At 45.9% G+C, this 11,700-nt stretch overlaps 1 non-coding gene across 1 annotated transcript; it reads right to left on the bottom strand.

The window, feature by feature from the left end:
- Nucleotides 1-1,875: 1,875 nt before the first annotated feature.
- On the bottom strand, nt 1,876-2,075 carry LOC119976876. The gene has a single exon (XR_005463038.1). It is a non-coding gene; the product is annotated as a U2 spliceosomal RNA (small nuclear RNA).
- Nucleotides 2,076-11,700: the final 9,625 nt, after the last annotated feature.

Below are 11,700 nucleotides of genomic sequence, written 5' to 3'. Positions count from 1 at the left end.
GAGTCTGATAAGACAGAAGGATTTTGAGATTTTTCAGAGAACAGCAAGTAACCCTGATTGATAAATTTATTTCTGAGTGGAACTGTATTGGATTGCTTGGATGAAATATGTATAGTGAAGGTGTAAGGCATATGTTAAAATTTTTCCTTTTATTTAAGAACTGTTTAACTGTTAATTGTAAAGCTATTTCTTTGACATTAATGTGATTAATGTTTTGTTTAAATTAATGTTTGTCTTAACATAAAAGATGCCTATTGGTCAGAGTCATCGCTCCTGGGGGCATGGTGTGTGTATGTGTGTGGGGGGGGGGGGGGGGGGGGATTGGGGGGGGGGGGGTGGGGGGGGGGGTTGGGGGTCCTTTCCTCATTATTTTACAAATATAAAATTTGAATTTCTTGTCCAGCATCCTAAAGCAAATTGGGACTGGTCCGGTATGCAAACATTCCCCACTTGCCTGGATGAATGCAGCTCCAGCAATAACTCAAGAAGCTTGACAACATCCAAGACAAAAACAGCCTGTTGGAGTGGAGCCCCCTCCAAAAATATTCATTCCCTCTACCACCAACACACAGTGGCAGCAGTGTGTGCCATCTACAAGACGCACTGCAAGAACTCACCATGGCTCCTTGGACAGCATCGTCCAGACACACTATATAGAAAAACAAGGGCAGTAGACACTACCTGGAAATTTTCATCGAAGCCACCCATCATCCTGACTTGGAAATCTATTGTCGTTCCTTCGCTGTTGCGTGGTCAAAATCCTGGAACTTCCTTCCTAACAGCACTATAGGTGTACCTACAACATATGGTCTGCAGTGGTTCAAGAAGGCAGCTCACCAACACCTTCCCAAGGAAATCAGGGATGTGTTCTAAATGCTGGCCTAGCCAGTGATGCCTCTCATCCTATGAAAGAATGAAAAAAACATTTAATTTACATTTCTTTTTTTTAATATAAATTTAGAATACCCGATTCATTTTTTTCCGATTAAGGGGCAATTTTAGTGTGCCAATCTACCTATCCTGCACATCTTTGGGTTGTGGGGGTGAAACCCATGCAAACACGGGGAGAATGTACAAACTCCACACGAACAGTAACCCAGAGCCGGGATCGAACCTGGGACCTCGGCGCCATGAGGCAGCAATGTTAACCACTGTGCCACCATGCTGCCCTATTAATTTACATTTCTAATCACTTGCTGTACCTGAATCATAGAGCAGGACACCCATATCACTCTGTATCTTCAGAGTTCTGCAATCGTTCCCTATTTAAATAACATACTGCTTTTCTATTATTCCTGCCAACATGGACAAGTTCATATTTTCCCACATTACATTCCACCCTTAATTGAAAAAAATGAATTGGGCACTCTAAATTTTAAAAAAAACTTGCCTGAAGAGATATATTATAAATAGACCACAAATCATAAACTCAATATATCACAAACCATGAATCATGCACAATTCACTGCTTAAAAATAACATACCATTCCCATTATCCATGAAAAAAATGAAATGAATGAAAATCGTTTATTGTCACAAGTAGGCTTCAAATTAAGTTACTATGAAAAGCCCCTAGTCACCACATACCGCCGCCTGTTCGGGGAGGCTGATGTGGAAGGACCTGAGGAAGGAGCAGTGCTCCGAAAGCTAGTGACTTGAAACAAACCTGTTGGACTTTAACCTGGTGTTGTAAAACTTCTTACTGCGATTCCCATTATCAATCACAAAGCGTTTCTACGTTTGCTCTCTGTGATCTTAGGGCGTGATTCGCCGGCCATGCCGCGCCAGAAAAGCAGCCACAGTTGAAAGTCGGGAGACCCCGCACCTGGGACCTACCTGAATCGCAATGCCTCACAAAATTCTTTGTTTTTTTATTACTTTTTCTGAGTTACAAAGCCAGGGCTCAGAGTGTAGACAGGTGCGAACCCCTAATCTAGTTCCTTGCCTGCTCCAAAAAACAATTCAAATTCAAATTGAATCCAATTCATGGTCCCCACAAGAGAGACATACCAGATCTGAGCCAAAAGGCAAAGCAGATACTACACTTGATCTTAGCCAAAAGGCCGAGAAGCGATGCCTCAGAAGATTCAATGCAATCTCGCGAGATGTTCCAAGGTGAATGCCGCCCTAAATGGGCGGGATCACTTTTTGGAAAACCTGTGCATTAGACTGAGGCAGTAAGCCTTACTTTAAAGTGCAGATTCCCGAGGTACCTGAGACTTTGGGATTCAATCCCTTTGCCTCGGGGACCATGGGCGAGCAAAATTTGGAACTGGTCTCCACAAACAAGGCCTAGTCAGAATTGCACTCATGGGGTCTCCAAGGGATCGGTACTCCCAGCTGCATGCCCTTTGGACTGGGTGGTGCACTGACACTGCTGGTGCCATCTGGGTCCTCTAGTGCCAGACTAGCACCCTCGCATGCCAGCCTGGCATGCTGGAAGTGCTACCTGGGTGCCAGCCTGACACTGCCAAGGGCCAGGTTGGCATTGCGAAAGTGCCAAGCTGGTATTTTTTGAACCTGCGTGATCGGGTTGTGGCTGCCTGGCGTGGGGAGTTTGGGGGAGGGGAGGGATTGCTGGGACCCTCCCATATAACATTTAGGTTGGGAGAGATGTTGGGGATTCTTTTGGGGGGCCTCAGAGATCAGGTTTAAAAAATGGCATCCCAATATATCACTACAACGGGGCGTTCCGGCGAGCAGAGCTCCCCACTGTAAAAAACAAGGTTATGTGTGGCCTCGACCGCGCGTTCCCCCTTCATAGAATATACAGTGCAGGAGGAGGCCATTCGGCCCATTGAGTCTGCACCGACCCACTTAAGCCCTCACTTCCACCCTATCCCCGTAACCCAATAACCCCCTTCAGGCCCCTTATTCAAAGCGAGGCGCGCTGAATGGCTAAATGCGCTCGCTCGGGGACTTTTTTCTCTTTTGGGAAGATTGTGACCTAGTCAAAATAAAAAGGTGTCTGGGCGTGAAGAGCTTTTGTTTGACATATAGAAGTGGTAATAATAACAGAACCAGAGAGGATTAACAAAACCTTCAAGGCCTTCTACCAAGAGCTGTACACCTCAGAGCCCCCAACGGGGAAGGCTGGGATGAACCGGTTTCTTGACGGACTGGACATACCAGTTGTGGGAGAGGGCAGAAAACGGGATCTGGAAGCACCACTAGCACTGGGAGAGATCATGGAGAGCATTAGCTCCATGCAGACGGGGAAGGCGCCGGGACCGGACGGATTCCCGGCGGACTTCTACAAAAAATTTGCGACAGCGCTGGCCCCGCACCTGCGGGAGATGTTCACAGACTCGCTAGCTAGGGGCACGTTGCCACCCACGTTAGCACAGGCCTCAATCTCGCTGATACCTAAGAAAGACAAAGACCCAACGGAATGTGGGTCATACAGACCCATATCTCTGCTGAATGCAGACGCCAAAATACTGGCCAAAATCCTAGCCAAGAGGCTAGAAGACTGTGTACCTGAGGTGGTCACAGAGGACCAGACGGGCTTTGTCAAAGGTAGACAGCTTACCGCGAACATCAGGCGCCTGCTGAACGTGATAATGACCCCCTCCGGGGAGAGAACACAAGAGGTGATCGTCTCCCTGGACGCAGAAAAGGCCTTCGACAGAGTCGAGTGGAAATACCTCATAGAGGTACTGGAGCGGTTCGGGCTTGGAACAGGGTTCACCGCTTGGGTAAAGCTCCTGTACAACGCTCCCATGGCGAGTGTACAGACCAACAATACCAACTCCCAATACTTCCAGCTGCACAGGGGCACCAGACAAGGATGCCCACTGTCCCCGCTGCTGTTCGCACTAGCAATTGAACCGCTAGCAATCGCGCTCAGGGCAGCAAAAAATTGGAGGGGGATCCGAAGGGGAGGTAGAGAGCACAGAGTCTCACTCTATGCGGATGATCTGCTCCTCTATATCTCGGACCCACAAAGCAGCATGGACGGAATCATCGCGCTCCTGAAAGAGTTTGGAGCCTTCTCGGGCTACAAACTCAACATGAGCAAAAGTGAGTTCTTCCCAGTACACCCGCAAGGGGGGGGGGGGGGGGGGGGGGGGGGGGGGGGGGGGGGGGGGGCAGCACTAAAGGGGCTGCCGTTCAATCAAGCCCGACATAAATTCCGCTACCTGGGGATCCAAATAGCCCATGACTGGAAAGGGATCCACAAATGGAACCTTACCAGCCTGACGGAGGAAGTTAAAAAGGACCTGCAAAGATGGAACACACTCCCGCTCTCCCTCGCGGGGAGAGTTCAGACGATCAAAATGAACGTACTGCCCAGGTTCCTCTTCCTGTTTAGATCCATTCCGATCTACATCCCCAAGGCCTTTTTCAAAGCGCTGGACAAACTCATCATGGCGTTCGTATGGGGGGGTAAAAATGCTAGGATCCCAAAGAAGGTCTTACAAAAAACAAAAACCAGGGGAGGGCTAGCCCTCCCGAATCTACAATTCTACCACTGGGCAGCAACAGCCGAGTGAGTAAGGGGATGGATCCAGGAGCCAGAAGCTGAGTGGGTGCGTGCGGAGGAGGCCTCCTGCATGGGAACCTCCCTCCGGGCCCTCGCCACGGCAGCACTCCCATCCCCACCCAAAAAACACTCCAGCAGCCCAGTGGTGACAGCCACCCTCCAATCCTGGAACCAACTGCGGCAGCAACTTGGCCTGACCAAAATGTCGAACAGGGCTCCCATCTGCAACAACCATAGGTTCACACCAGCACTGACTGACGCCACCTTCAAAAGGTGGAGGCAGGACGGGGGGACACTGACAGTCAGGGACCTATACACGGACGACAGGATCGCAACACTGGACGAACTGACAGAGAAATTTCAGCTAGCTGGGGGGAACGAGCTACGGTACCTGCAGCTCAAAAACTTCCTACGAAAGGAGACAAGGACGTACCCACAACCGCCACGACAGACACTACTGGAAGACCTACTGGACGCAAGTATCCTAGAGAAAGGGAACTGTAGTGACATGTATGACCGACTGGTAGATAGGGACGACACCGTACTGGACGCAACAAGAAGGAAATGGGAGGACGACCTGGGGATGGAGATAGGGTGGGGACTCTGGAGCGAAGCACTGCATAGGGTCAACTCCACCTCCACGTGCGCAAGGCTCAGCCTGACGCAACTAAAAGTGGTACATAGAGCCCACTTAACAAGAACCCGTATGAGTAGGTTCTTCCCGGAGGTGGAAGACAGATGTGAACGGTGCCAAAGAGGCCCGGCCAACCACGCCCACATGTTCTGGTCTTGCCCCAGACTCGTGGAGTACTGGACAGCCTTCTTCGAGGTTATGTCCAAAGTGGTGGGAGTGAGGGTGGAGCCATGCCCGATAGTGGCGGTCTTCGGGGTTTCAGAACAGCCAGATCTATTCCTGGGGAGGAGGGCGGACGCCCTTGCCTTTGCCTCCCTGATCGCCCGCCGTAGAATCCTGTTTGGCTGGCGGTCAGCAGCACCGCCCAGAGCTGCGGACTGGCTGTCCGACCTCTCGGAATCTCTCCAAATGGAGAAAATCAAATTTGCCATCCGAGGGTCGGACGACGGCTTCCACAGAACGTGGGAGCCATTCATGCAACTGTTCCGGGACCTATTTGTGGCCAATGTACAAGAGGAAGAATAGTCGGGGGAAGGTAGCGGGAGGGGGGGGGGGGGCTACAGGTTCGGTACGGGGGTTCGATGGCTAGCTAAGGCCCAAAACCAAACTAAATAAACATGTTGAGGGGGGGGGGGGGGGGGGGGGCGCAGTTACTACTACGAAGGTGCTTACCTGTAAATATGTATGTTAATTTTTGCGTGTTTGTTTGTTTTTTTTTTTGTTTTTTTTCTCTCCTAACAATTTGTAATTTGTTCAATATAAAATATGAAAACTGAATAAAAACATTTATAAAAAAAAAAATAAGTGGTAATAATAACAGTGGGAAATTTAAATCATCTATGATACTGCTCACAGCAGTTACTGCTCTAACCTTGTATAAAACCTACATTTTTACCTGCATCGACCAAATTTAATTTCTCCTTTTGAGGCTACAGGAGCCATGATTTTCCCACTGGTGCATTGTTTTTTCCTGGGTTAGAAAACCAGGCTGTCTGACCTCACGTAACCCATCTTCATGGGATGCCTGAATTCCCAACAGGCAATGTGAGAAAAAAAACATTAAGACACACAAGGCCTCATCCTGACACTGTTTTAAGGTCTCATGTCAAATTTCTTGACTGTATGAGGGTCCCATAAATACTGAACATGTTCGGAGTGCTGGAAACTCGCCTACTCATGTCGGGTTCTCAAAGCATAACCGTGTTTTCCTTTACTTTGCACCAGTTTCTTTCAGAGATTCCGCATGGATTGTGGGCTATGGAGTTAGAAAATTTGTCAGATGGCATGGTGGGCAAGGCTCATCAAGGTGGAGTCAGACATTTTCGTATGGAGGAAACAGGAAGTGGACAATGTCGTAGAGATGTCGGAGAGATCTGCAACAAGTCATACTCTATTGCTTTATCTTTCTATTTTAAGACCTCCATGTGCCTCTCTCAGACTCTCACTGATGTACTTTATTTACTTTTCCTCAACCAGCCAGCCTCTTCCAACTATTCTCTAACTATGCTTTCCTTCTTTCTCCTATTTTACAGATTTGCGCTTCAGGTTTGTGCTGGGAGTAAAATTAATCAGCCAGGGTAACAGGCTGACACTTAAATATTGAGAGGTAGTAGCCAGGACCACACATGCAAACAAAAGACACATTGGAAATTAAACTAAAGAAAAAGCAGGTAACATAGCTCACTGGTGGTACAGTTAAAGTTAAGCCTTCTGATTTTAACAAATCTGTCAGATACCATTAGGAGAAGCAAAGTTGATCACATCATTCAGTCAGTCAATTTGGGTAAGTACAATAAATTGATTGGTGACTCCAGGCCCGGTAGCTTACAGATTCAATTGAAAGAACAGAATGGCAGCTGAATATATTACACAACAATAGGATATCACAATAAAAACAATATGACAGAAAGATTGTAACAAGTGTACAGGAAGTAAGTTTGAAATTTACAGGGATTTCACTCCGTATGCAAAATCCTTTACAGACCCAGAAATTGTAAAAATGCTACATCGCACATTAAGCAACATGAACTGAACTTTTCCTCTCTTCAGTTCAACATATTCACTACAACTTGCTGAATGTGTGAATTGATGATGACAGAATAATGTCAATGTTTCATCTGGAGCTTCATGCATGACATGTCCAATGGTCTACCTTCAAACCAATGAAAGTACAGGAAGGAGAAACAAAAAGAGCGAGCAAGGGAAATAAATTAAATTCAGTAGATAAAAGAGTAATGAAGGAAGGTAAAGAGAGAAATAGTAAAGAGAGTAATAGCATAGATTAAGATAGAAGGAAAAGACAGAAAAAGTAGATAAATTAAAAAGACCTGGCAGAAGACGACATGTTAACTCAGTTTTGTTTTGAAATGATTGTACTGGCACTTAACATGCTACTAGTAAGGTTAGTGCATGAAATGAATTAATGTTCTTGAGCTATGAAGTATTGAAACAGGATGATCACTATGATCAGGTAAATTGAGAACTACGTTCATTGGAATGTAGAAATTAAATTGTTTTTTTTTAAAGAGTATCCAATTCATTTTTTCCAATTCAGGGGCAATGTAGCATGGCCAATCCACCTACTCTGCACATCTTTGGGTTGTTGGGCGAACCCCCCCCCCCCCCAAAAGGGGAGAATATGGAAACACCACACGGACAGTGACCCAGTGCCAGGATCGAACCTCGGACCTTGGTACAGCACGGTAGCATAGTGGTTAGTACAATTGTTTCACAACTCCAGGGTGCCAGGTTTGATTCCCAGCTGGGTCACTGTCTGTGCGGAGTCTGCATGTTCTCCCCGTGCGTGCGTGGGTTTCCTCCGGGTGCTCCGGTTTCCTCCCACAGATGTGCAGGTTAGGTGGACTGGCCATGCTAAACTGCCCTTAGTGTTGGTTGAGTGGGTTGCTGGGTTATGGGGATAGGGTGGTGTGGGCTTGGGTAGGGTGCTCTTTCCAAGAGCCGGTGCAGACTCGATGGGCCGAATGGCCTCCTTCTGCACTGTAAATACTATGTAAATTTATGTACAGTGAGGCAGCAGTGCTAACCACTGCACCACCGTGCTACCCGGAATGAAGGAATTGCGAGACAAGAGAAGAAAAGATCCTTAATTCACCTTCTGCGATCTTGGCAGCTGCATGATATAAACAACAGAGATGTGGGGCGAAATTCTCCGACCCCCAGCAGGGTCGGAGAATCACCTGGGGCCGCCGAAAATCCCGCCTCCGCCGTGGCAGAGATTCTCCGCCACCCGGGAAGTGGCGGCGGCAGGAATCTCGCCACTCCGATCGGAGAGGCCCCTGCGGTGATTCTCCGGCCCGGATGGGCCGAAGTCCCGCCGCTGGGAGGCCTCTCCCGCCGCCGAGGTTTAAACCACCTCTGGAATGGTGGCATCAGCGGCGCATGCGGGCCCCGGGGTCCTGGGGGGGGGGGGGGCGTTCGAACCCCGGGGGGTGCCCCCACGGTGGCCTGGCCTGCGATCGGGGCCCCCTGCTCAGACTCCGGGCCAGTGCCCTGGGTGCACTATTTTCCTCCGTGTCCGCCACGGCCTCCGCCATGGCGGAAGCGGAAGAGAACCCCACATCGCGCATGCGCCGGCAGTGACGTCAGCGGCCAGCTGCTGCTGACGTCACTGTCGGTGCATGCGCCAACCGGCGAAAGCCTTTCGGCCAGCCCTGCTGCCGGGGGCGCCGGTGTTTTGCGCCAGTCTTCTGGTGCAAACCGCTCCGGCGCGGGGCTGGCCCCCAAAGGTGGGGAGAATTCCCCACGTTTGGGGAGGCGAGACCCCTGAGTGGTTGGCGCCACTCCCCTATTCCGGGACCCTTCGTCACGTCGGGTAGGGGAGAATGCCGCCCGTGGATTCTACCTGGTACAATAATACTGACAAGATAGGCAAGAGAAGCTTAAAAAAACTCCAGCAACTATTTATGACCTGTGTGAGTGATTTTCTCATTTTATTGTTCCCTTGATGTATCAAGGTTAGGTGGCATGTCCGGATCATAAATCAAATCATTATCTGACATCTCATCATAGCTCTGAACAGTTGTGGCAAAATTACTTCATATTAGAAGGTAAACCCAATAATTCAATGGCATGCAATGAATTTCAATGGAGAGACTAACGGAAAGGGTGCGATACTTTTCCATTTTTGTGGAGGTAATGGCGGAGGAGCACAAATTATCCTGCAATTTGTGTTGAATCTGAATTCACGGCATATTGTTTTTCAATAAATAGTCTGGCAATTTGCAGTGACCTAATAATGATGGGTGCCACTAATTCACCATTATTCCCTTTGCAATTTCTGGGCAATATGTTACAAGATAAATTGACTTTTCATAATGACAATGTCTAAGTTGTGCTCAATAAGGAAGTGTAGGCTGGCATACAGTGATTATCAAAATAACTTGAGTGCTACCATGTTGCAGTTACCCTAAATAACATATAAAACGTATGTGATTACTCTAAGTTTTTGATTGTAATTCAAGTGAGGGAATTAATAAAAAATGGGGTATTTTGTATGCATTTTTGTGTTTTCTCTACTGCTTAGTAGGTTTGTTCATTAGAAAAATCAATGTAGTAATGTCCAGTGCAGTTTCAGCAAGAAAAACCTCCCCAAACATTACTTCCTATTTTAGGGCGTAAAGTGCTTCTATTTGGTTTTACTGTGCAATTGAGAGATCACAGTATTTAAAAGTTTGCAAGGTGAAAAAATGAAGTGAATGGACATTTTAAATGTACATTCTAATGAGTATTATTGTAACGGGAAGTCACACCTACCAGCAAGACAAATGACTCTGTTGACAGCACAGAATAAACTACCAAGATGTAGCTCATTTCAGATAAACCATTTTGATGAGGGCCTGCATGATCACTGAATGACTTAATGTTTCATGTTCATGAATGCTATTATTATAATTTTTAAAAAGCGGTTGAACTTATTGAAGAATACATTGACTGAATATCTTTCATTTTCTCTTCACAATTGTCAGGAAAAGCACCTTATATAAAATAGAGATTCTAGATCGTCTTTGTCACTTTAATTAAACATACTACATACTTTCTGTTGAGTAAAGCCACTTTAGAGTCACAGCAAGCAGAAATATCTTCAAATTGATTGCAGAATATGAGTGGTACAAAGCAAAGTATTTAAATTTTAAAGTTTTAACTGCAAAACTCTAGGTCTGCCTTTGTATTTTTAAATTAATATTGAACTTTCACTGGCTGTCAGACTGCAGTTAGCAGGACTGTGCACATGTCCTATTTGTGAGGAATATAAGTCAGCGCTGCTTTCAAAGTACTCACTTCACTGAGCTCAAATAGTACCTTGGGTACAACAGCCATATCAAATAATGCGCGTGTCTCCTCTGAGCAAGTGCTACAGTTATGTGCCTTCTAAGTTTTAAAGATAATCCCAAAGTTAAATCTGAATTGCTTTACTTATCATTAATGCTCTACAGAAAAGATGTATGCAGACATATGTTACATCTTACACAGAGACTAACATAACTGGTTTAATTTTACAACGGACACAGGAATCCATCCAAGATGCTTCCTGGACAATTAACAAAAGTAAAGTTTATATTGTATCTTATCACATCTCTCAGTACTTCAATTAATTATTTTGAAATCCAGCCTCTGTTCTCATTTAGGGAAATATGGTGGCCATATTCCACACAGCAAAGCCGATAATTTGTTTTTGGTGGTGTTGATTGAGAGAGGAATGCTGGTCAGATGAGTTGCCCACTTTTCTTTCAATCAAACTATTACAGAGCCTCAGTTAGTGTCACCTCCATGGCACCTCAAACAATGCAGCATTCCCTCAGTTTTAAACTACAGTGCCAGCCTAGATTATGTGCTCCGGGGCCTAGACTGGGACTTAAACTCACAACCTTGAGTGGGCTACAAACGTAGTCAAGCTGACATTCCAATTTAGCTAAATTGGCTCAGTCCAACTATGTGCAACTCAGTGATTAGCAGGAAAGCTGAACAGTTCAATTCCTCAATTGCACATTTAACTCCTACTTTAACTGTGTGTTGTTTAAAATCTTCCAGTTCAAAACAGCAGAAAAAAATAAGTTAACATGAGGGTGCATTGTTGGCTCAGTTTTTTCTTGTCTGCGTGCACAAAACATTCTCCATGTATACCCAGGCTTCATTTTCTGAATCCTAAACATTAATTCAAACCGTGAGAAAATACTTTAAAAAAAAGTAACTTTTAATCTGATTAAATTTAATACTCAAATAACATTAATTATTGAAGATAATTTATACCTAAAATACTTTCATGGTAGTGTATGTTTACTAAAATAATCAATGTGCGTATGATTTAATGTACAAAGCTTTGAAAAGGTTCCTTAGCTTTCTTGCTGGTAGCAAAATTCATGACTCAGAGTTCATGAAGCTATAAATCTTATCACTATTTAAGTAAACTCTGGTCTCTGGTAATTTTTGTAACTTTTTATGTTACTACAATTTTCCACGTTCCAGTTGTACAAATGCAGTCAGGGTTTAACTCTAACAGTACATTTGCACCTGTGTTTGGGTGTAACAGATCTTTCTGACCTTTTGTTCACTGCTGCGTTCC

The sequence above is a fragment of the Scyliorhinus canicula genome, chromosome 13 (assembly GCF_902713615.1).
Source record: "Scyliorhinus canicula chromosome 13, sScyCan1.1, whole genome shotgun sequence".
Lineage (NCBI taxonomy): Eukaryota > Metazoa > Chordata > Chondrichthyes > Carcharhiniformes > Scyliorhinidae > Scyliorhinus > Scyliorhinus canicula.
The sequence above is the reverse complement of the archived record's forward strand: the minus strand, read 5'-3'. Positions and strand labels throughout refer to the sequence as shown.